This window comes from Apteryx rowi, unplaced genomic scaffold (assembly GCF_003343035.1).
Source record: "Apteryx rowi isolate R43461 unplaced genomic scaffold, aptRow1 scaffold_12, whole genome shotgun sequence".
In the NCBI taxonomy this organism is placed as follows: Eukaryota; Metazoa; Chordata; class Aves; order Apterygiformes; family Apterygidae; genus Apteryx; species Apteryx rowi.
The window spans coordinates 2914915-2939537 of record NW_020447419.1 but is presented as its reverse complement, the minus strand read 5'-3'; the positions used below and the strand labels follow the sequence as shown (position 1 = coordinate 2939537).

The 24623-nt window shown below is 43.2% G+C and overlaps 1 protein-coding gene across 1 annotated transcript in view; it reads right to left on the bottom strand.

Annotated features, from left to right (window-relative positions):
* Positions 1 to 24623, bottom strand: part of ERBB4 (erb-b2 receptor tyrosine kinase 4) — a 380218-nt gene that overhangs the window by 216594 nt on the left and 139001 nt on the right. The window lies entirely within an intron of this gene.

Sequence of the window (24623 nt, the reverse complement as noted above, 5' to 3'; positions counted from 1 at the left end):
CCTGGATGCAATCCTGTGCAATGTGCTCTAGGTGACCCTGCTTGAGCAGGGGGGTTGGACTAGATGATCTCCAGAGGTCCCTTCCAACCTCAGTGATTCTGTGATTCTGTGAAAAGCTGTAGTGGGATGGCAAACGTTGACAAACAGCAAGGAATGAATTATTGCATTTTTCTCTTTAAATTTTAGAGTTTACAGACCACAGCACATGAAAAAGGTAGCCCCCATTTAAGGAACGTATTAAATAAAGGATCATCTGTAAATACATTTTTCTATCATATTAATCAGTTCAGAGTATTAATATCTATTTCTTAGAAATGTCTGGTTTAAAAGCTTGGCTTTTCATTGAAAAGGGGCTTAAAAATGAAAACAATAACAGTAAAGAGTCCAGATTAAGGCAAAGCAATGATCTGTCTGTATGATATTCTTATGATCCCTGAAAAGCCCCATACAGCATCTGTTAGCAATTCTGCTCTGGGGAAAAAGTGGGACTTACAAGAACACTTGAAAACATGATTAGTCACCATTTCTCTATTTTGTCCCAGCTATACAGGATTAGCTAATCCGCTATGGCCCAAATTTTGATTAAAAATAAAGTCTAACAAGCCAGAAAAAACTGAAAAATCTACATTCAGAGCTTTTTAAACACTTACGCATTGTTCCAAATAGTGCCACTATCAGTTCGTACATCTGAACACCTGCCACTGGCATAATTTATTTTTTTAGAGCATTCACTCTTGACAATACCTATCAAATTTTCTTCTTTCCCCCAGGAACTTTGATGCATTCTTGTATATCAGACAGCATCTCACTCTACGAGTCATTCCACTAGTTTTAATTTGTGGAGAAAGAAATTTTTCAGCTTAAAAGTAAACAGAATCTGGCCTCTCTTTACTGTCAGGATAAAAACCAGCCAGCTTTCACTGTGATTTGCTAGAAGCAAACATGGAAAATGCTCTAACTTCCCTAATCAGTGAATAATAAGCATTGCACTCATTGTCCTACCCCAAAACTTGATGTAGTATCTCAATCTGCCCTGAACTGTACCTTTTTTCACAGGTGAGCTGATTAAAGTTTACTGGTCTAGTAATGACTACCGGTCTAGTCACGCACTGAGGCCCCAATAATATCAATAATATCAGTAATAATATCAAGGTTGGGCTTTTACAGATGATAAAATAAAAGTTGAGTTTAAAGTTGAGTGTCATCTTTAAAGTGCTTTTACATGACTTTTCTTCTTGCTCTGCTGCTTTCCCTGATGCTTGTCCTCGGCAGGCGTAAATCTGCAGAGCTCTGTTGGCTTCACTGAACTAACAAACCCAAGCGTATTTTGCACTTCTCTGCCCTCTCTTACCAAGAACAATGCTTGGAAAGACCTAATAAACCCCGTTACATGTTAAGCAAATGAAGCACAAATGTAATCAATATACAATAGAGCTACCGGATAATGAACTCATCATCATAAAGTCATCATCTCATTTTAATTTACAGCACTGAAAGTGAGAGATAAAGTTAAACAATAAACAGAAGGAGAAAGGCAGAGATTCCCGACTATGCAGGAGAGTTTAGCAAAGGAAGCCAGGCAGAAATGAGCTTTCTTTTCCTCTGTGCAACACCTGAAGTCATTTTTGCTGAACTCTTTCAGAGACTGGGGTAGGAAATGAAGTGAGAAGTTCCCTATTTCCTACCAAAAAAAGCATTCACAGTGGAATGTATCTGAAACATCACTCTGGGGGACATGTTTTGGTCTTCTAAAAGACAGCACCACTGCCCAGGACAGCTGGCAGAGCATCGGCTCGATCCGCTGCTATCGCGCTGGGAGCAAATGTTCCCGTTGGGCTTCCATACTAGTCAAGGACACAGAGCTACCAAAGGGGATTTTGAAGCACGAGTCCCACTGGCTTTCACTGGGAAAAGAGTTCCTAAAGGCGTTGGAGGATTTTGGAAGCCTTCCTATGAGCTCCTGATAGTCACGCTTAAGCGAGCATCCCCATCTCCTATTTTGGCAGAAATGCTGGTCTTTTGAGCAAAGGAGCCACTCTGACTACTTCACAATCAAGTGCACGCAAATCTTATCATCTGCCTTAGGAGAACTACTTTACTGGCTTAAAAGCAGTATAATTCTGTCATCCAAGTTATATGCAAATAAAGCACCACGTGCACTCGCCACTGACTTCTGTTGTTATTTTTCTTATTGTGTGGAGAGCTGCCAAATAATTGGGGGAAATAGATAGCTGCATGTTGCTAAAATTCTGTTAAATGGTTACTTATCCAGGGAGTGAAACCAGAAACGCACTAGCCGTTATTTCTGCTATTTTCTTCCTTCCATTAGCCCAGTGACGAAGCAGGACTATCACCACTGAACTTTGGTAACCAATCAGACAATATTAACAACATAAAAATGAAGCATACAGGCCTCTGGCAACCATAAAACACAAGTACCTTATCCTTTCCATGACGTGCCATGGAAGATAAATAGGTACATCACACACAGTTTATACTTAGTCTGCTAGGTTCAAGAAGTAGCTAAATTCATAACAATCATTCTAATGTAATGAAGACTTTGACCAGAGTCACTGAAAGCTTAAGATCCCTGTAAATGAGGCAAAAGGACACTAGCTTTTCGTATCTATTTCCTGTTTAGACTGTAGATGGAAAAAACTTTTCTGCATGCATCTGTTAACAGGGCATTTTCTTCAGTTGGCTTTTTCTTGTGTACTGGGTAATCCCTCATGGTCTGTGCTGTCCAATTTCTAATGTGGATTAAGTTGGCAGGACATGTTCACACTCTGCAATGTATCTTGAAGTGCAGATAACTTGTGTGTGTGGATATGCAATGGGTGTTGTGGCTTTAAAGTGGGCAGAGAAAGGGGAAGGAGGCAATCGGGAAAAACAGTTTGAAACATTCACTGCAACCACCTCCAAAGCAAAACAGAAGACATCATACCTCCTAAGGCGACTCTCTGCTAACTAAACAGCTGTCTTTTACATCATATCATGTAAGGTGTATTCTGCACATCCATGTTATATAATGCATATTGCTGATACCTGACCTTAATTTTCAAGGTCAGCCTTCATCTGAGCTGATACATCTTTGTACAGTGACATTGCTGCAACTTCCCCATCAGCGCCCAGATGACGGGGATCTGTTGTCAGACACTGTATCACTCTCAAAACACTGTCATATTTCATTCAAGATGCTGCATGCATTATCTCAAAGTGGCTTTGGCCTGGAAATTTCCTGCCAAACCAAGTCTTTTGAGCTCTCAGCACAGTAGATTGCTGATGACCCACTGGGAAAGCACTTCAGGTTCATCATTAATAAGTTATGTCTGAAAGGGTAATGAGAACTGGGTGCTTTAGGAGACAATAGCTCATCCATCATCAATCAAGATCTGAAGTTTTTATACAGATGATTTAAGAAGAGTTGGACTGTGTAAAATTGAAATGTCACATTTGTATTGGGAGATGGGGGGAGTTTGATAATGAAAATGAGAGCTTTAACCTTCTCCACTTCAGCTCAATGACCATACTCTAAAGCTCACGGATGTGGAATCTGTGTACCAGCTAGGAGCCGCAGACAGCCTTCAATCTCAATTACACCATTTTGAGTAAAGATTATTTGGGTCATTAGCTGGAAGTCAGTCTCAAGGCTTGATGGTAACAGTAAGATATTCTTTATTTCTATCAAAAGTGTTCAGTGTTATGTGCTGGCTGTGGGTCTCTACTTCCAACTGCTCAATAACTAAGAAAACTGTACTGTAGCACCTATGCATAGATCTTCAAAATCTAGCTACCGATTTTAGTGCGTAAATGAGAGCGGAGCCCTTTTGATTACCTCTCACTGAGCTTGATGGGTACCTTTTCATCATTTCACCCCAAATGTGTGTGAGGACGGATACACAGAGTCCTTGTGAATCCTTTAGCTACTTCATTGAACAACAACAGGCTCTGGTCAGCTCTTTCTTTAGGAATTGCCCCAAAGTGAACATCTGTTTCACAAATAAGTTCAGCCATATTAACCAACTCGAGGAAGCCATTTGCACCGTATCTGCTCAGATTATTACTATCTTTGTATGCGACCTGAATGATTCCTCCTCACAGTCACATTAAAATAAATGCATCAAATCATTTAACAAGTAACTCTTTGAAAGGAAACAACACTGCAAATTATTCCCCCCTTCCCAGTAAACATGCCAGATTTACAGACATGTTCCATGACTACCCTGTTCTCAAGGAACTGTAAATCAGTGTGTAACTCAGTGTCAGGCTATTGGGCCCTGTTTTGGCTCGTGCCCTAAGCAGCTACTGAGACAATCAGGCACACAAAACACAGCCACATGGCTCCAAGGGGTGCAGGGCATGGGCAAAATCATCCAAAATACTGTGGAAGACTATAGGAACAGCTAAATGAAACAAGCAACCCAAAAACCCTCACCCATCTGAAAGGGCAGAAAACAACTGGATATCAACTCAGTCTAAGGCACGCTTATTTTCTCAAGAAACAGCAGTGTTCCAGGATATAAATGTTTTACTATATGCACCCTGCGAAGGCTTGTGCTAAGGCAAATGGTATCTCTCCATAATCCACCTAGTCTGACTTGCCTTAGTGGCTGCTCCACTTAACACATCTTGCAATAATTACAACAGGTTCCACCTGCTTAGATCTTCTGCAACATCCAAGTTTAAACTTAAGCCATATTTAGGCCCATGTTTAAACTTAAGCATACGACTGATCTTACTGATTTCAACAGGAATTACCATTAGGCATCTTGCTGGATGGAGGCTTCTTAACAGGACCAGAAGAGCCTAGTTCAGTTCTGATGGATTCGCCAGTCCTGCCACCTGCTTCCCTCTGCTACAGCAGCCACCTCACTCTCCACAAATGCCCTCTGCATTACTGTCTTTTCCCAGGCCGACCCAAGGGCTGAGTTTGGAGCCTCCTGTTGTTAATCACTCTGTGGCCCAGTGCAAGAAGACAGCTGGGAGCAATAACAGCTCATAAGCATGTTGTGAGACAGAGGTCATTAACACACACAAAACACCTAAATGGAAGGTGATATTAAAGTCTATTATCCTCAGTCTAACAGCAATCCACATCCATATCATTTCCCTTACTTATATCTCTCTGTTCTCCAGGCAGTCTGAAGTACAGCTGGCAAAATCATCTCCTTCACTTCCACTCTGGACAACTTGTCCCACTCCTGCAATCACTGCTCTGCTTTGATAACTGGCAGATAAAAAGATGCACTGATTCCAACCAACACTATTTTCCTTAATCATGCACCTGCCATCAGTATCATAGTACCCTTGATGTTAATTAACAACAGGGTCGACATAAAGCTGTATGATCACCATTAACTCCAGCGTTTCCTTTGCAGATGTTAACTGCACAAGTACCAGTAGCTATTTATGATGCTACCTAGCTCATTTGTTTGTTCCCATCACTAGGTTTTGAAAGCTGTTTAACCCTGTTGACTTTGCAGGTGAGGAGCTTTCATGTAATATGTTGACTCTGTTACAGGGATATTAATTTTCAGGAGGGGATGATAATTGCCTCACTTCTTTATCCAGTCAAATTCTCATCCTGATATTAGCAGCCAAGGGCTCGATTTACTATTCTCTTAATATAATTTTTGGGGATGACAGGTAGGTAACAGGTATAAAACATAATATTGTTAACAATTCATATGGCTCCTTGTGGGTGTCACCAAATCATGGGGAGTGACCAAAAAGGTCCTGGGGGTCCTTGTGGATGGTAAGAAGAACACGAGTCAGCAGCGCACCCATGCAGCGGTGAAGGGTAACCACATACTGGGCTGCGTTAGCAAGAGCGCAGTCAGCAGGGTGACGGAGGTGATTATTTCCATCTACTGGGCACTCACGAAGCTGCATCTGAAGCACCGTGTCCCGTTTTGGGCTTGCCAGAACATGAGAGTTGTTGGCAAACCGGAGAGGCCAGTTGAGGGCCACTGAAGTGGCTCGGAGGCTGCAGGACTTTTCGTGGGAGGAGAGGGAAGGGACCTGGGCTTGTGCAGCCTGGAGAAGAAAAGACTGGGGGCACCTAACTGCAGACTGCCTCTAGCTAAAGGAGGCTTGTAGGGGAAGACGGAGCCTGGCTCTTCTCAGAAGTGCACAGCAAAAGGACAAGCAGCATCAGGCATGAGCTGCAACAAGGGAAACTCATTAGACACCAGGAAAAAAATCTTCATAGCAGTGATTAAATGCAGGGGCAGATTGACCAGCGAAGTGGTGCAATCTCTATCTCTGGAGATTTTGAGAATTCAGCTGGAAAAAGCGATGAGTAACCTGATCCATACTTGAAGTTTGAGCTGCTCTGAGCACAAGGCTGGACCAGATGACCTCCAGAGAACCCTTCCAACCTAAATTATTTTGTCATTCTGGGTTTATTAATCATCAGTACTACAACACCCTTTACAACATTCCATAAACAATCATTTCTCTAAATTTTTATAAAAGCACACATCATTTTTTAGCTTTTATCAACCGATAAAAAAGCATCTGATGATGCAAAACACCCAACAGAAAAATAGCATGTATTTAAAAGCATGTCACGTGTACGTGCATAAAGTGGTGCTACAGTATTTGAAACAGAGAACCTATGTCATTGTCACTGTCCCTTGTTTCATACAGAGGGGACATCTGGACTTAGAAACATTACAGCTTTCAGTATGAAAGAACTGTTGCCCTTTCAATCTTTTGATTTCTGTTAGCAAAAAGAAAAATGTATTCATTTAAGACACTGAAATGAATCACTGATGAGTTTCAAATCACTGTCTATGGAGAGCATGACACATCACTAGCTCACCCCAGCAGACACACTCTTGCACTCAGTAGGAGTGGCAATACTCCAACAGTCAGAAATGAATAGTCATTTCATTTACAAGAGCTGTGATTTAACATTCAGGTAACACAGCGCTACCTGATGGGGATACGTGCACCCGGCTAGCAGCCGCGGCGTGTTCAGGAAGAGGCGAGCAGGTTCTGCTGCGTGCTGGTATGTGCCTCTTCCGTCATTCCTCTGATAACACCTGATTATTTGACAGTTCTTACCTTTCAGTTGTTCACGAAATCATACCTCTAAGTATGTGGATCTCAACAAAGAAACACAGCTGCGGGCATCTGATTATTCAGAAGTTACTTAAACCTGCTGAATCCCAAATAAATCATCTCCCTTCTTCCCTGTTCTTCTTCTTTGGCAGAAAGCCAGCAGAAGGTGCAGCAAGGGAGAGCATGTCCTGCTGAACGCTCCAACAGGGTGAACAACAATCTCCCTGGTGTCTCCCAGTGGCCTCAGCGGGCTCTGGAAAGCCCAGAGGCTCTGACAGATATCCCAGGGTTAGCAGTCATTTCTGCTGCCTGGTGACCATTAATGAGCACCCTGCAGGGCATGATCTGGCGTACCAACCCAAAGGAGCTACGCCAGCACTTGCCTTGCAGTCCTTTATGGCATTGCCACCACCTCCTGTGTCAAGCGTCCTGCAAATCCATTCAGTGAAGACTGAACGGACCCCAGCGTCGCCTCTTCTGCTTTCCACCCCGGAGACTAAGCCCTTTTCTCTTGAACGGCTACCTGTGCCCGGAGGCTATACAGCAGCAGTATTCCTTCGCCTGTCGGACTGACCAGCCCCTAGCAAGGTGCAGCAACAACTCACAACCAAGCAACCCCTCCTGTCACACCATGTTGGTCCCACGGTCCTTTCTCCTTGGAGCTTTTCTAGAGCTTGTGCTGTGACTGAAGCATTGCTCCAGATGAACGGTTCCCACTGCGGAGGGGCAGTGTGTTTGTCAGCCCTACAACAGGGAACACGAGTGGCTTCCAGCACAGTTTGCTAGTGCCTGTGGGATGTTTCCAGTGGCTGCAGATTCACCCACAAACTCTACAGAGGGTCACCAGTCAAGACTTCCTGGGAGTAAGATTGCAGACTGATCCTTCAACAGTCCTCCTCCACCTAGGACCAGCTGTATCACTCAGAGTCATGGTGGGCAATACTGGGACTCAAACCCTACTGTCCTACTGCTCCGAGAGGGACTCATCCCACCTCCTTCCTTCCCTTTTCTCAAGGGCAGGCAGTCGACAAGCAAGAGAGCCTGAAGAAACGTGGGGCAGCTGTGGAGAAAGCGTCCTCTTCCAGGCCAGAAAAAGTGCTAGCTGGTGCTCAGAGCTATCTAACAGATACGAGCCCTCTTGAGCCAAACTGAACCCTTCAGGAAACCAGCTATGGGCTGAGTACTAGCTTTCATTTCATATCATCCACGTGGACCAAATAGGAAAAACAGCCCTCACAGCAGCACTTCTAATTCCCTAAACTTTTTACAAAGTTCTCTCCTCACAGGATGTTTGCATCACTTCTCCACCCAGGATAAGGATAAGTATTTTGACTGATTCACTTCAGTGTTACCAAGACACACACAAGCATTTTAAATGCCTCCCCTTGGCAGGACATTTGCTATATATTTTGATCAAACCTGTAATGTTTCATGCCTGCTAGTGGCAGCTCTCAATTTATCTCTCCCATCTGCTGAGATGTGCAACTGTGAGACTACAGTGTCCCTGTTCTTCTGGCATCAGCTCTTTATAAGAGGCATCTTGCGAGTAAATGTTGCATGACAGTTTGCCTGCCATTCCTGCACCCTTTCCAAGTGGGTTTTTCACTTGCAAGTCGAAAGGCAGTACAAACAGAAAGCTCAGCAGGGCTAGGGGCATCTGCAGGCTGCAGGGTTTCCCTGCAGCATCCCCAGGAGCTTCAACTCTGGCATGACTTGGTGCTATATTTTTTAATTATTTTCATACAACCACTGACAAATTCAAGAAGCTTGCTTTCTATCCTGAGCACATCTGCCACGGCGCACTTGGCAAAAAGACTGATGGCCTTCTGTTTTGCATCATAAGTGCCTCAAGTACATCCTGATTGGCATCGACATGCAGACATTCCTCGTCCCTTTGAAAAAAAACAGTGAAGATCTGGATCTAGTGTAATTTCCTCCATTTTCTGAAAGGCTGTAAAAATTATTGGCTTCAGAGAACCCTTCTCTTTCAAAACTGTCATAATGTAGCTGGGAATAATCCTGGCCGAGTGCCCAGAGCTGAGTCCAGCTGCATTCGGCGCTTCAGCACAAGCCTTTGCATGCGGGCTGGTAATTGGCATGCACCGCGTTTTGTGCCAGCTACGGCGATTGCATAACCTAGCTAATCTTTCTTCTGGGCTCGAAAGAGGAGCCATGTCCACCGAGCTTAAAATTTCTATACGGGAGCTGTTCACATACACTCTCACATTTCTACTCCACGTTGCCAGGCTCTTCTGAGGTACGATGCCGACCCTTAGAAGAGGAATGCTAATTGAAATCTGGTGGAGGACGGAAGCGCCTGTGCCTTTCTCAGTACTGAAACTGGGAATAACGTGCTGAAAACCCCCCTCCCGCGGAGAGGATTGTGAAGTGACTCTTTGGCGCATACGAGCCATAAGGACCTTGGACGGCAGGTACTCTAGCCCCGCTGCAGCTGGGGACAGGCAGATAGCTAAAAAAGAAAAAAAGGTCTGGAAATGGAGGAAAACGAATGTTAGGCATGGCAGTCAGTGACACCACCTTTGTAAGTTAATGATTTTGATAAGGCCTGAGCTTCAAGTGTCCTAACCTGCCTTTTTTCCCCTTATACTTCTATAATTGTTAAGAGGTCGTTGCCATTCCTACTTCTTGCTTTTGCACGCACGCTCAATGCGGGTTTGATGCTGTCGAGCTGTCAGAGAGCCGCGGGGTATCCCTGCGGAAGCGCAGCCATCCAGGCCTGCCAGCAGCTCTCCCTCCCGTCAACACCCGGCGCGCACGCTGTGTTCAACTCATCTGCCCCCAGCCCAGGCTCTTTGACCTTAAGCATGCCCGTATTCTTTGCATCTATGATAAGGTAATAGTGAAACAGTGGCAACAGCTACAGTGGCTGTGCACAGGGGAAAAAAAATCCAGAATTTAGGCCAATTCCCCTCAAACTATTAACCTCAAACCACATCCTTAGGTAAGGCAAATTAGCACATTTTAATTCAAGCCAATATAAACACTTTGAACAGAAGGAGCTAGGGCAATAGGTGAAAAGGTATTAAGAACCAATCCATGCTGGGTTAGTCCATCCACTTGCATTTAAGACTACTGCCCCCTTCCTCAAGTGTTCTCCAGTTCTTTTGCTTACTCTTAAATAAGAGCTTGTCTCATCTCCCACCAATCCTAATTTTATAAATGCCTCATCCTACATGTCTAGCTTGTTAAAAGCCACAGTGAAAACATCCTCTTCTTTCTTTCCATCAGTATTTTAACTGCAACCAATGTGGCCCCAAGCATTCTGACAGAACAGCTTCTCCCCCCCAACAAATGAGCTGCACTGAACCTGGTCTGCTCTCGGTTACGATGCAGTAGATCAAGAGTGACCCTGTGGCCGGGAGTGACCCGGCCGTGAAGCTGCAGAGAGATCCGTAACTCCGTTATCAGAGGACACACTAGCACACGTTAGTCTCTCTTCTAATTTGCTGCTGCTCCGCACCCATGCAACCCGGGCAGCTACACGGGTTGCTTTCCCTCTCAAACGCGCGAGCAGAACACACTTCGCTGCTGGACAAAGGATCTGTTTGCTTGCAGCATTTTGCCGCTCTGCACTTAAGCCAGCCCAAACAGTTTCTATCTGCAGGCAGCGCAAGTGCACAGTTTGTCCTTGTCCACACTCCGCCTAAACTGCAGCTGGCACTGATTAATGATACCCATTTCAATGAGATTATTTTTAATAATGTAGACAACATGAGGGACAGTAAGTGCCCAGACCCACCAGCTCTGTCATACTAACCATTATCTTTAGTATTAAGAACAAGTCCTAGTAATTTTTTGCTAGCGTTTCCCAAATAAACACACTGAAGTCAGGGAGAGCACAGGAACAGACTGTGTGCTGAGAGCTAAAAGAGTGGCTGAGGGCAAAACAAAAAAGCTTGTTTTCCTGGCATCAGCGCTTGGCTCCGTAGTGTTCAAGCCTGAATTTCTGCACTTTGTATTGCCTACATTTAGCTTTGCAGCTTTTCTTACCATTGCCTTTTAAGGTCAATGCATCTCAAACACAATTTATAGATAAATAAATTACCATGAGAAATATTCTGAGCGATAATTTCTCTCTCAGTCCACTGACCGCTGTGTCCCAAAACTGAATGAATGCTGGAAAAGGGACAGGCATATTCACCCAGTCAAATAAAGGGGAAAAAATATATTCTTCTGAGTTATTTCCTTATTTAATAGCTTTTCTTCCTCCTGAGCTTCAAAAGTTCTAGCTGAAATTGCTATGAAATCAATGTAAGGCTGCAGAAGTTATATACCTGGCTACTCCCAGTATTCAAAGGCTACAAAACATCTGTTGGTTGGCAAGAGTGATTAATTAGCAAAATTGAGAAGATGGTTCCTTTTTACAAAGGGCTGGATGAAGCAGAGGAGGGGGAGACAACTCCGGGGAAGTCAAACCCTGTGAAGGCCTGCAAGCTGTGTGCCTCTGGGCAAATTCCCAAGCTGAAAACTCAATGAATTTAATGGTTCTTAATTCCACAGGATTTCTAATTACAGCCACAAGAAGGTAATGAGATGTGATATAAATGTTTAAATAAAAATAAATAAAATAAAAAGCCTGTCAAATTTAGTAGGCAGTCTCTCCCAGACACCGCTGGGATTGCCTTCCCAGCCCTGCTGCGAGGGCTTCCAGCTCCTGCCGCGTGCCTACGCACCGGCACCGCAGGCATGCTTCCAGGCTGCCGCGCTCCGCCGTGCGTAGCCACAAACCACGACACCGCGATGCCAGCTGAGGAGTCCCAGGTCTGAGCGCTGTGGCGTGTGCAAAATCCACCCTAGGGTTTTAAGCCTGGTCATTCTTTCCATTGTCTCATTTTTTAACGTAGTCCGAGGAGCTCTGCCTCCCCTTGTTTCCCTGTTTTGCAACATTTGAGAATTCAGTTCTTAGAAAAGGATCCTGGTGATGGCCCAGGGGTGTGTGTCAGACCCAAGCATCTGTAAACCAGTTGCAGGGGACCAGCAAACAATCCCCTGATGCCGTGACCATCTCTTCAGGCACAAGCCCCCGTGGAGGAATCCCACGAGGAGCACAGCTCCTCGTGGCGCAATGGGATGGCGCAACATTGCTGGCCATCCTGTCTGACAGAGCAAAAATACATCTACATCTCAGAGCAACAGCCAGGACAGCCTAGAGTCCTTCTGCCTTCTGGGCTCATACAGAATAGATGAAAACGGTTTCAAGAAGCACAGCATGAAATTTGACATTGGTCTTCTGGGCAGTACCATCAAAGCACAAATCACAGTCTGCACATTAACCAAACCTTTCTCTTGCAAATAAAAAGAGAGGAAATTCATAAAAGCATGTAACATGCAAGAACCACTGATGTTGCATCAGAGATGCCACATGCACTGGCAAAGGCATATCTGAGTGCTTTCTGGAAAGCACCCTGTTGGTATATGTGCACTTTGGAAAGATGTGACTCGCAGATGAACTGGAGCAACATCCATTTAAAACCATACTATGTCCAAAACTATGGACTTAGTTACAGGTTTGGGGTCTTGGGGCTTTTTTTGACTTTTTAAGTCTATTTTTTGTGTGTGCAAGTAAAGTTTTCCCACTATTGACTGCATCGGTCATCAGTCTCAACATCCTTCTAACTTAAGTACCATTCAGTAGTTCAGCAAAGCTCCCACAGAGGCTCTGCACGAGGTCCATGTGCACTGCTGCCCCTGGTCTGCAGGTGTTAGATGGTTGTTTGCTTTGCATGCAAATGCTTCCCCCTGCTCTCCAGAGGAGTTTAAGATTGGAAAGATCAGGAAAAGGAATTTTTGCAAACAACGAGCAATATTCTTCCTCTCCCTTTCCCAAAGAAACAGCAGGGTAAGATGAGAGGAAGCAAGTTCTTTACAGTGCTGCTCCTTCCTCAGGCCCAGCACAGCAGCACCGGCCAGGTTGGAACCAAAGCAGAGAGAGTGCGAAAGAGGAACAACATCACCCTCACCATATCCACCTCTCCTGTTCATTTGCTTTGGGTGACCTCATCTCCGAGGACGTAGGCTGGATGGTTGGGGAAGCAGGAGTTGGCCAGAGCAAGAATTTGGATAACACAAGCTCAGCCCAGGTTCACCTCCTTCCACAAGGTCCGCGAAGCCCTCAGCTCTGCCGAACGATCTCAGGCCTTGTCCCTCCCCATAATGTGAACAGAGAAGAAAGTGTCCCTGACTGCCTGCCAGCACTTGTCACAAGAGGGACAAATACTCCGAGATCTCTAGAGTCGCAGGTTTACTGGTCTGGGATGCCATTTACAGCTGCCACTCCAGCAGCTCTAAGCGTTGGCTGTCAGTGCTGACCGCACTTGGTAGACATGGCCACGGGGGCTGATGCCCCTCTTTCACTTCCTAGTTGTTATATACTTCTGATTTACAGAGGGGACAACTTAAGTCTGAACAAGTTTGACCCTGAACTTTCTGTTCACAGTCGCCTAAATCAGATCCAGACATGACAAGTCAGCTGGTTGAGCAGAGAAACCCAGCTGCCACGCCGCCAGGTGTTTCCCTGGCACAGTGCGTGTCATTCTGGATATTACCAATTCAACAGGCTGACCGCTCATGAATGCTGCCCAGCTCGTACTGTAACATAAAATATATTGGTAACTGTCTTATTCAAGAGCCGTGTCTCCTATTTACCTCTTTCGCTGAGCAGACAGAAAGCTGAAGTCCCGGCAGCACTCACCTGCATCTAACTTGCAACGTGCTCTGCTGAGACCTGACCTCAGAACTGGCAGGCTACGCTGGCACCCCAGACCGTGATCTGTATGGCACACGTGGAGGGGTCTTAAAACATCTTAGCTAAGAAAAAACCTAAGGTACTTACTGCACTCACTGATGAGAAGGTAGAAGGAGAATAGCGCCACATGCCAAATACACAGGAGAACGTCCTCACGATGATGGAACAACCACCTTTAACTACAAATTTAGCACTTTTTTTCTTTGATGATTTTGATTCRCTTCCAGGAACCATTAGCCTTTCCCAGCATATGAAATGTTTCTTGCCAGACAAAAATAAACAGGACATTAAAAATGCCTCAAGGATGAAAAAAATCCAGATGTTTCTATTCTACAGTAAGTCATAGGGTTCTTGTGCATTTTCCTTTTAAACACACAACTCAGTTGTATGCTTACTTTGCTAATTAAAACAAGGATTTATTAAAATTATAACTTAAAAATGTAATAAAGAAGAAGCCACTACGGGCAGAGGCATTTCCCTTGGTATAGCTGCTTTAGAAGGCTACCAGTGAGCTATGGCCATGGATATACAAACTGACTGTAACTCAGAAAATGATAAAACAACACCCCATTGATGTGGGAACGCTTTTCTTATCAGCAACATTTGCCATTATTGGCACATAATACAGAGCTACGCTCTTTACAGGTAAATCCAAGGATGAAGGCTTTCTCCTTTGAGGTACTCCCTCCTCTATATTATCACTTCAGTAATAACTATCTCCAAAATTAATTCCATGCAGGTATCCTGGATGCAGGGAAATTGGAGTAGAGAGCACTTTATACATAAGGGATACAGAAAACATGCTGTTCTTTACCTTAGAATTTTTTCCAGTAACTTTGAACCGTTCATTAAATAACCAATGCTTTTTGCCTGACCGAGCAAGACACTGAACTAAAAAGAAACCCTGACGAGAAACAGTGCAAACCTGCACCGAGAGCCCCTAGGCGCTCCCCGTTGCTCCAAGTACGACAAGCACTTGTTCCGGACGAATGTATCACCAGGCGCTTCTGAAGAACATGTTGGGCTAGACAGGAGGTACGTCAAAAATAGGACAGGATTTTAAAAAGCTTTTCTTTTGTGTTCTTCCCTCAACGTTTCAAAAATACATAAGAAACAGAGCAGGAGTCTCTAACTTTTAACCTCGCTATATATTTGTGGAAGGATGCACTGACTTCAGGAATTTCTGTTTTTTCCTTGAGCCCCTACGCAATTAACCTTGTGCTTATGACTCAGTGAACTGCAAAAATTTCCTGCATGTGTGTCAGTACCTTCCTAAAAAAATACATTCAGTGTTCTTAAATGGTATTGTATTAACAACAGTGGAAACCAAAGCCTGGCTTAATCAGACAAATTATGACAGTAAATACTTAGGACTAGGCATCGTTTTTGTGTTGTTGCTAAACAGTGCTAATATGTAAGAGATGAAACTTGTAATGAACCTTATTCATTCCCCTGCATGAAAAATTAACTTTTAGGCTTAGAGTTTGCTCACTCTCCATGCACAGATTTCTCAAAGACATGTTCTGCTGTAGCTCCCAAGTGTTTCCATTCATTTACTGGGACTGCTTGTGCAAGTAAATTCCTGCTCAAGAGAAAAACAACAAGCCTCACAGAGAGCCCCGGAAAAGAGTTTGTGTATCAGTTTAAACCAAAAAAGACCCATAAAGGTGCCCTGAAATGTCTTTGACTGCCTATTTCTCTTAAGGGGAGTTTCAATCACTGCACCAAAGACAGGCTTAACAAGGGTAATGGCTTTATTAGCACTTCCTGGCTAAAACTGATCTGCAAAAATATTTGTCATGTTACTTTGACTGAAAGATAAAATGATATTAAAAAAAACTTTACAGTGATATACCACAAGACTACACCCTGGTAATAAATTATTCCAAGCTATAGTTACATCAAAGACTAATCTTACCTATTCTTGATTCACTGGGTCGCACAGCTATTTGCACAGCTAAAGAACAACATGCTCTTACCATTTTAAATGTCCTTTGAAGCATTTTGATGTAAAGAAAATATAAAATAAACCTGGGTGATTTAAGAATATTTCTACCCACAAGTTTTTATTTCCTGAAATGCATCAAGGCCTACATGTAAGCATTATTAATATATTATTTATTATTGCAAAGTGGACTTAAGCTGTTCATTTAAAAGCCAATAAAATGCACCTAGGCAAATAAAAATACCACGAACTCATGACATTTTTAAAATAATTAAGGCCTTTAGAAAAACAAATTAATACCCAAATAACTGTCATTCCTGAACTGTTTCTTAGCCAAGATAACTTAGTGACTCAGCTGCCAGACTGGCAATTAGAAACTGGCAAAATCCTTGATTGATACAATAACAGTACTTAAATTAATGAAGCAGATAACGCCTATAATCAAGGAGAAGAACCTAGAAAGGACCTAGGTAGCATGTTATTACACCACAAAAGAGCTGATTTGTTTTGATTCCTGTTGAACGTTGGTATGTTTACTAAACGTGGCTCATTTGTGCAGGGACTTTCGTCTCTTTACGCATACAGCCATCTCCGCTCAAACGTCAGCTTTGCTCCTGACAACCTCAGAGAGTTTGCAAGTTTAGGGGAAGTGAAACCTACAGAAAACGTCACTTCTCTCTCCCCAGAAGTTGCTGCTGACTGTTTCATGGCAGGCAGCTTGCAGATCAGAATTTCAGAACAGCTCAGCTCTCGAGTGGGCAGAAAAGAAACCGACAGATTTATCTGGCAAAATGAGATTTTGTGAAACCTTCCCCGGTTTCTCAGTGATTGGTGCTCCGTGTTCTGTTCTTGAATGTTTTTCAGAACTTCAGTACAGCCCCAAATCTACGGAAACACACAGTATTTTCAGCTACTGGGAGACCCATTTCTGATGGGCTTTAAAGTATGTGTGGGGACCCACCACAGAGCACCTGCCCCAGGGCAGGGGACCCACCACGGAGCGCCTGCCCCAGGGCAGGGGACCCACCACGGAGCGCCTGCCCCAGGGCAGGGGATCTTCTGTGGCCACCAGGGGAACTGGAGGCTCTTGCTGGGACTTTGCAGGGTTTGTTGCAACTGGCCTTTTGCCAGCTTCCCATGCGGAAAGCCAGACTAACTCCAAGATTCATCAGCAGACACGGGCACTTCACATTTCTCCATCCCTTGCAGAAGCATCACCCTTCAAAAGTCTATTTCCAACTTAAGCTGTCTGAGAAGAATGAAAAATCATTCAAACCACTAAAAAGTGTAAGCGAGTTCAAAAAAAGATACAGGAAGGAATTTGATTTAATTTAAAAGTTGCTGAAGATATAAAATAGCATGAGAAGACACAAGTATTTCTTTATTTAGGACAGCAGCCTAATGCATGGCCTTAAATGCCCATCTTTGGTAAACACAAGCAAGTGGTCTTTTCCAAAGCTTTATTTCTATATGGGATTCATGTTATAGAGATAACCTTGGTACAGATACGACGTCCTTTGCTCTAGCACCTGTCACAGATCCACTTTCTTGTCTTGCCAAGCTCTCTGGGGATACGTCTGCTCTCTGGAGTAGCAAATGGGAGGCATCTGTCAGAGTGCCAGAGGTTGTCATTAAAAACAAATGGAGAAATAATAATGAAATAATGAAACACCTAGTGCCCGGGAACCTCAGCCAAAATGTCTCCAATTTAAGATGTCGCTATTGTTGTATCAAAGGGATTAGAGGAAGCACAGTTACACACTCCAGTTTTGCTAGCTTTATAAATTGTTGGATCAATTCCTGGTTTTATTCAGTGCTCTGCTATATTCATAGAGTAAATACAACTGCTCAAAAACCTCAAAACTTCATAACCTCTAGTAAATGCATATCGTTCAGAGGATGCAAGATTGTGCTTTTATCAAATATGACACCTAAACCTTTAAAATCAAACCCAATCTACCTTTTTAAATAGCATTTATTTAAATCTACAAACATAAACAGTGTCACACATTTACCAAAAAGAAAGTGGGAGAGAAAAGCATAGCTGTGCAAACATTCAGAGCTTTGAAATACTCCACCATCTATATCAGGCAGACAGGGGAAGCCCAAAGGACTCAAATGCTAACACTTTCCCTTCCTGTAATCCAGAGAGACTACATAATCAACACATCAGATCCATTTAGATCACACCTACCAAAACCATACGGACACGCAACAAAATCACGATAGCTATCTGATCCACCTAGCTTGCTTTTTCTCCTGTAGTTATTCTACTACCAAAGGCCTGCTAGAAGAGCCCTAGCACTCGGTGAGTTTTGCCTCGTTGCCCAGGTCCCTACTCTACGCGGCAGGAGTCCGGCCGCAGGAGCCAACTCCTGTGTGATGGACTCTCCCTGCTAATGCAGGCCACAACGGTGCACGGGCCTGCCTCGGGCAAGCTCTCCTCTCTTCAGCGGGCTCGGACTGTTAGACTACAAGACTGAGACAAAATCTGAGGTCCCTGAAGCGCATCCCAGAAGCCAGAGTCAATAAGATGGTCAATAATGAACGAGCCAGTTTCTCTCCTGCATCGGTACATGGTGTACTTCCAGCTCACGGCTCAAGAGCTGGCGCTTCACCTCTCGGGTCTCCGAGATCCAGCAGCAGAAGGAATCTCGCATCGATTCCTACTTTCCGCACAGTGCTGGATCAAAGACAGCACCTATTTATTTATGAGTAGAGTGTTTCAGGTAATAAAGCAAAGCAAAGCAAAACAAAACTCAAAAACCATAAAACATTCTCTTTCCTTCTCCCTTATACATGCTCATTTAGCAAAACTTCAGCCCAGGGAGATCTGAAATCCGTTCCAAATATCCCCTAAGAGAGCATGATTAAAATGGGAGAGCTATGTCTACACTATTAGATATTATAATGCTTCTTGCTTTATACTATTTTTGGCAGACGTTTGAGGTTTCTAGTCCAGAGATCAAAACTAGGAGCAGTTCACCCACGATACTTCTGGTGCAAAGGCTAGAATAAGCTTTTGGTAGAAAGAACCATCTTAAAGCAATTTCTAACATCACCAGCTCTTTTCACTGTTCCTCTTTTCATTTCATAACACACACTGATGTACAGCAACAGCAAGTTAGAGCTGTAGGATCACAACAAGATCATGAGACAGAAACATTCAAAGTCAAGAGTATTTTCCACAAAGGACTTCTTGCTCTAAAATTCTGATTGAATTTTAAATTCTGAAGCAGTTAAAATAGCCTGCTGAAATGTTAGCAGTGGCAAGAATATTGCTGTGTATATGGTGAGAAACCCATCAAGTATCTCCTCAGAGACTAGACTCAAAACCAGGCTCTTGGCATGTTTTATCGATAGATGACGTTCAACATTTTGCTAATGTTATGGCTGACTGAAGTAAATAAAGACAGTTTTAACTTGTAGGATTTTAATTTCTTGATTAATCAGAGGCATAAGTAGTTATGGTTTGCACACTGGCTTTATCCTTTTTTTTAGTACTATGAATAAGAAAGGTATTGACATTAGAAACTAGTAACTTTCTGCAGCTTAGAAAGAGGTGAAACAGCTGATGCATTCAAGGAACCAGATGTTCTTGAAAGTACTTGTAAAACTGAGTTGAAGCCATCTGGTCCCAGTGTTTTGCCACTTGGAAGATGTGATACTGCATTCTCAATTTCCTCTCTTGATATCACTGCTTCTAATTGAACTTTCCATTCCTCTGAGGGTCATGGGGTATTAGGTTCCCCCCAGAAATTATGCCCTGGTTCAATAGTGAAATTTCCCTTCCCAATGTAAAATAAAGTTTAAATAAAAATGAGCAAAGACCCCTGTCACCCTCCTATACCCCAATGTGCCTGAGAGCTGGTACCATAAGTGAAATTGGAAAGTGATAGTTAAATATCAATAACACTGGCTTTTTCTCCAAACTTCAATGTCTGCTTTGGCACTTAAGTTACAGCTGACACTTTGTGGTCTTGACATCATGAAGCTGGAAAGCAACGAACTTTGGCTTGTGAAGCCCAGAGTGTTATTTTAAGACCTTCTGCTCTGCGTCCAGGCTGCTCTCTCACGCTTCTGGCTGCCAGGGCTGCCCTAATGGAGCTTGTTATCTCGGACGAGATTCCTCTTTCGCAGGGATCCCTCGCGTGACATAACGCTCCCGGGGCAGCCCTGCTCTCCCCTTCCCCTGCGATGCTGAGGGCTATCGCCAGGCACGAGGGCTGGGCTGCCTCGCCGGCAGCCGGCTGCCACGCTGGCCCACTTGAATCAGAGCATCTCTGAAGCCAGAAGTCTGCATGCCCTTGTTTCACCAAGGTTGGGGCCTTAGCGCAACTGAGGACCATGTTTCGGACAGTGGAGTTATGCTGATTTCCAGCATCCATAAACTGAGCCTTACACCTTCTCCTTTGCCCTTTAAAAGCCTATTTTTGCCTTTTGGTGTATTCACCCTTCTCTGTGATAACTCACAAGTTACCATCCAGGAAGAAGAYGCTCGGTGAGGATAAATACCAACCCATACACCTGCCCTTTAGATATATTTGAAATAAAGCAGTTTTCATCTTGGATGTTCCTCGTATCCGTTCTGGAAGTGGACTCTGACTCAGAACTGTATTACACGACACCTGGTCACATCAGAGGGAGCACTGAAAACAGGTTACTTGTACTTTCTTTGGCATGCTGTGCTTGGAACAGTGCTTTTTATTTCTGTTTTTCACAACTGAACAGGCTACAGAAAATAAGTGTCAGCCTAATGGTTCATAACAACATTTTTCTAGAGAACAAACATTAACTGTTCATCATGACTGAACATGGAAAGTTCCCCGCTTCGGATGCACATAGGCTTTATACTCAGGGTTTCATGAAAATGCCATTTAGAAATTGGAGCCTGCATCACACTGCCACTGGCAAAACATTCCTAGCAATCCTTTTCCAAAGTGCCTTCTCTGAGGTAGCTTCAAGTAGATCAGGTCAAAGCATTTTTGACACTCTTCGGAAGTCTATGTCATGGCCTGGCAGGCTTTACTGTTGGTAAATTTTTCCTATTGAAATGTTTCTGTGTCCACTTTTTATCTTAACTTCCAGTTATAGTTCATTCCCCCTGCCTGGGTTTTAACTTCCTGAATTTAAGCAAAGAAACAAGTTAAGCTTTTAGTACAGCAGCATTCACAGCCCTCCACAGTATTTCATGCAAAACTGAAGACCTTCCAAATTTGGATTCTTTTCAAGTTGGAGAAGTTCTACCAAAGTGAAGTATTTTCTAATACTCCCTGCTGCCACCCCATTTTTGCAATGGCAGGCTTGATTCTTTTGTAGTTTCTTATAACAAGCCAGAACAAAAACGGTGGCACGTCAGGCCTAGAAGTGGTGCCCATGTACTGAGAACATGCTGGTGTCCCCACATGAGTGTGTGGTGTTTCTGAAGAGCTTTGATGACGTGGTGTCAGAAATAAACCAGCAGAGAGATTGCCCCCGTCAAAGCAATCACAACTATCTAATTTTAGTGCTGCAGGACATCTCAGCTTGAACAAGCCCCCAGACCAACCAGAGTGAAAGCTGTACCGCATACTCTCACAGCCCCTGCAAAGTTTAAGGAGAAAAAGGTAAAATCGAAGGTGAGCTGAGGTCATTGGTAGAAAGGGCTAGTGCAGAATATCACAGTTTCTGCCTCTTGAGAGAGAAAAAAGCTGAATAGCAACCGTTGAAAACGTGATGTGTGTTACATGCATTATGCCTAATGGTAGCTTTCGCTAGGAAAGTGGGTTGGAGGGAGAAGAGGGTGTTGTTCTTATAAGAGCCAAAGGCCTGGGAATGTGAACATGCATTTCTTAGATGCCTGTGGAAGTCAGCAGAACCCTACAAAATATTAGGAGACAAAGCCTTGGACCTGATGGCCTGATGCAAGCCTCCACAGACTCCAGCAGTGCAGCATGAGCTGTAAAGAGCCCCAAAGGAAGGGGACATTTTACAATTATTGCGCAGTTTTGCATGCTCACTTCTCACAGCAGAAGCTGGCACGTTTAGGATGACGGACTCCTCATTAACTTCTTCAATGCTATATCAGAGAAAATTCTAGTCTAACAAATCACTCAGGTGACAAACCACTCTTGAGATGATTAATTCAGGAAATCAGTTAACACACGGGGAAAAAAAGTTATAAGGAACTCTCTTAGAGGAGAATGAGTCTCTCTTAAACTAACAAACAGTGGACGCAAATGAAAAATGCTTGCACAAACAACATGTTAGAAGAGCAAAAGGAGCTGATTGATAGCAAAGGGATAACAGTGCCTACATGGATGAGGTTAAATGGCCAGCCAGGAGCACGAAGGACTAGATCATCTGATGCAGTGGAGCTACACTGATTTATAGCCAGAAACACCCGACCAGAATGCCGAGAGACCTCATACCTGGCAGGCCGTATAAAACAGGTGAGACAAAAAAACAACAAAAAGGCACAGAGTGCAAATGCACTGTTCTTTTAGGGCTTATCCACTTGTGGCAAACTGCAGAGTAAGTTTTTCTCTTTCGTAGTGGACAGCTCAATTTTAAAATAAGCATAACTGATAACTGATATTTTATTTACCATCTAGGCGCTCACCAGTGTTTGATCAGAAACCTACCAATACTCAGTATGCAGCCCATCATTGGGTACTACTGCAATGTGAATAAAGAAATTGCCATACTATTCTGGGTGCTCTACAGTGAAAACAGCAACGTTATAGTGAAACAACAAGCACATGCCCACAATGAAGCACATGTGCACACCGACCGCTGGTCCAGCAACACGGGAACAGAAAGCAAAGAGGTTTACGCAAGGAGGATTCGGCTAAAAGGATAAATCACGCAAGAACATTAAGTGATGGTGTTTCCGATAATTCCCAGGCTGGACCAGTAAGAAATATGGATATTCTGTTAGTTTTACTAACAATAATACTGTGCAGGTACACAGGGCTAACCCGATTTAAAAATATGAGGAGATAGGGGCTTGGACCTGATACCCTGTAGGGTCAAGGCCCCCACAAATTTCAGTTTTGCCCCAAAGGAAAGGGAGATTTTTATCATTAGTATGTATTTACGTACCCTTTTGACAAATCCTGCTGCATGCAGGGACTGCCAAAACTGCTAGGCTAATTTTATTTGCCCATTACTGTTCTCTGCACTAACTAGCTTGGTCAACGAAATGTCTCCACCACAAAGGACTGAAGTGCTGCAGGATGGAGATAAGTCTATGAGTGATATTTTGATTTGGGATTAAATCATCAGCATTATCTGGCCTAGTTTCCAAACCCAGTAAGTGAAGATCCCTTGTTTTAGATCAGAAAATAATCCAGTTGCAGAGCTGCTACAGAGAGGAGATGATTGGGAAATGATTCGTAACTGTGTTCTGTGAAGGCTGCAAGACCTCTTCTGAGAGGATTTGAAATTTTTAAGTCTGACTTGATTGTTTTTGCAACTGAAAGTCAAAAATTTGAATTCCTCTGGCAAAGAAATCTTTCTTAGATTACTTGAGGCATGTCATTTCAGCAAATGTAAATATTTCCTTTTGATTTGCCCTTAAATTTTTTTAAAATATTACAAAAGAAAATATTCAAAGCAAAACATAATTTTAAAATGAAAAGCTGAAATAGGACATTGTCAAACCATCTTGGGAGAGCCAGGAGTTCCTAAAAGCAAGTTCGGCTAAAACTGCCTCCTTTACAAAATCATTTTGGTTCTGACAGAGGCACATACTGTCACCAAACGGTTCAGCAGCAGTTTTGCCAAGAAGCTCCCACCTAGAAATGTCCCATGTACTACAAAGTCCATAAAAAAAGCTCTGTAAAGCTGTGTCCTTCCATCAATTAGGTTAAATATTCTCTAGGGTCTAATGAAGAACAGAGGAACATGTTCTCAGGTGAGACTGAAAGACAATTTCTAAAATGGGCTAGTGCAAAGTGAGTATTTAATACATTACTTAATTAGAAGAGTATTTCCTGCCTCTTTGTTGCTAGTTTTCAGTACTCAAAATGTCTTGCAAAAAACTGCAGTGTAGGAAATCTGAAACGAACAGGTTATACATTTTCATCATGTTCAGAACTAATTCTAATTAAGATCTTGTCTCAAAATATGCAGAATCTAGAAAGAAAACATGTATTATCTTGGGAGGCTAAAAATACACTTCCCTCGGCAATAGGAAGGTTGTGCAGTCAGAAAGCTCCCTCCTGCCTTGAAATCTTGACAAGAGGATGTGATGATGAGCAGGATATTAGCAGCTACAGAAAAGTAGCAAAGACGACTGAAATAAAGCACGTTGTAAAAGCATCAACTACTTTTGCACATAACCAGATCAATTAGAAATGCACGCAAAGCCAAGAAACATTTATCCAGTCACCTTCACAGCACAGGTCATGAAGGAGCTTGCTGTGGTCTTCATGACGAAGGATCAAAGTACTGCATGATAAATTCTTGTTTTCAAGATTTTTTTTAGGGTATTTTTCTGAAACTTTCAGCATCTTTGGAAAGTTTAGCATGTTCACTCTGAGTGAATCCACGACACTAGTTACAGATAATACACAACAATTTTACACAGCAAGATTTCAAGTTTTTAGGGCGGCACAATTTTCAGAACATTACTATATGCCTTCATTATCCCCTAAGTGAACAGAGAAGCCAACATAGCTGTCAAGACAGCTAAGAAAAGCTCCTAACATGATGATGACTTCTCGGCCCTAATAACTTAGAGACAATTGCTCTTGCAATCACTAAATTCATCTCTGTTTTTACTGAAACAGCAAGAACTGCAGTTGCCACATTAGACAGTATCTTGTACCCTAAATGGCCAATGCTGAGAAAAGCCTGTGT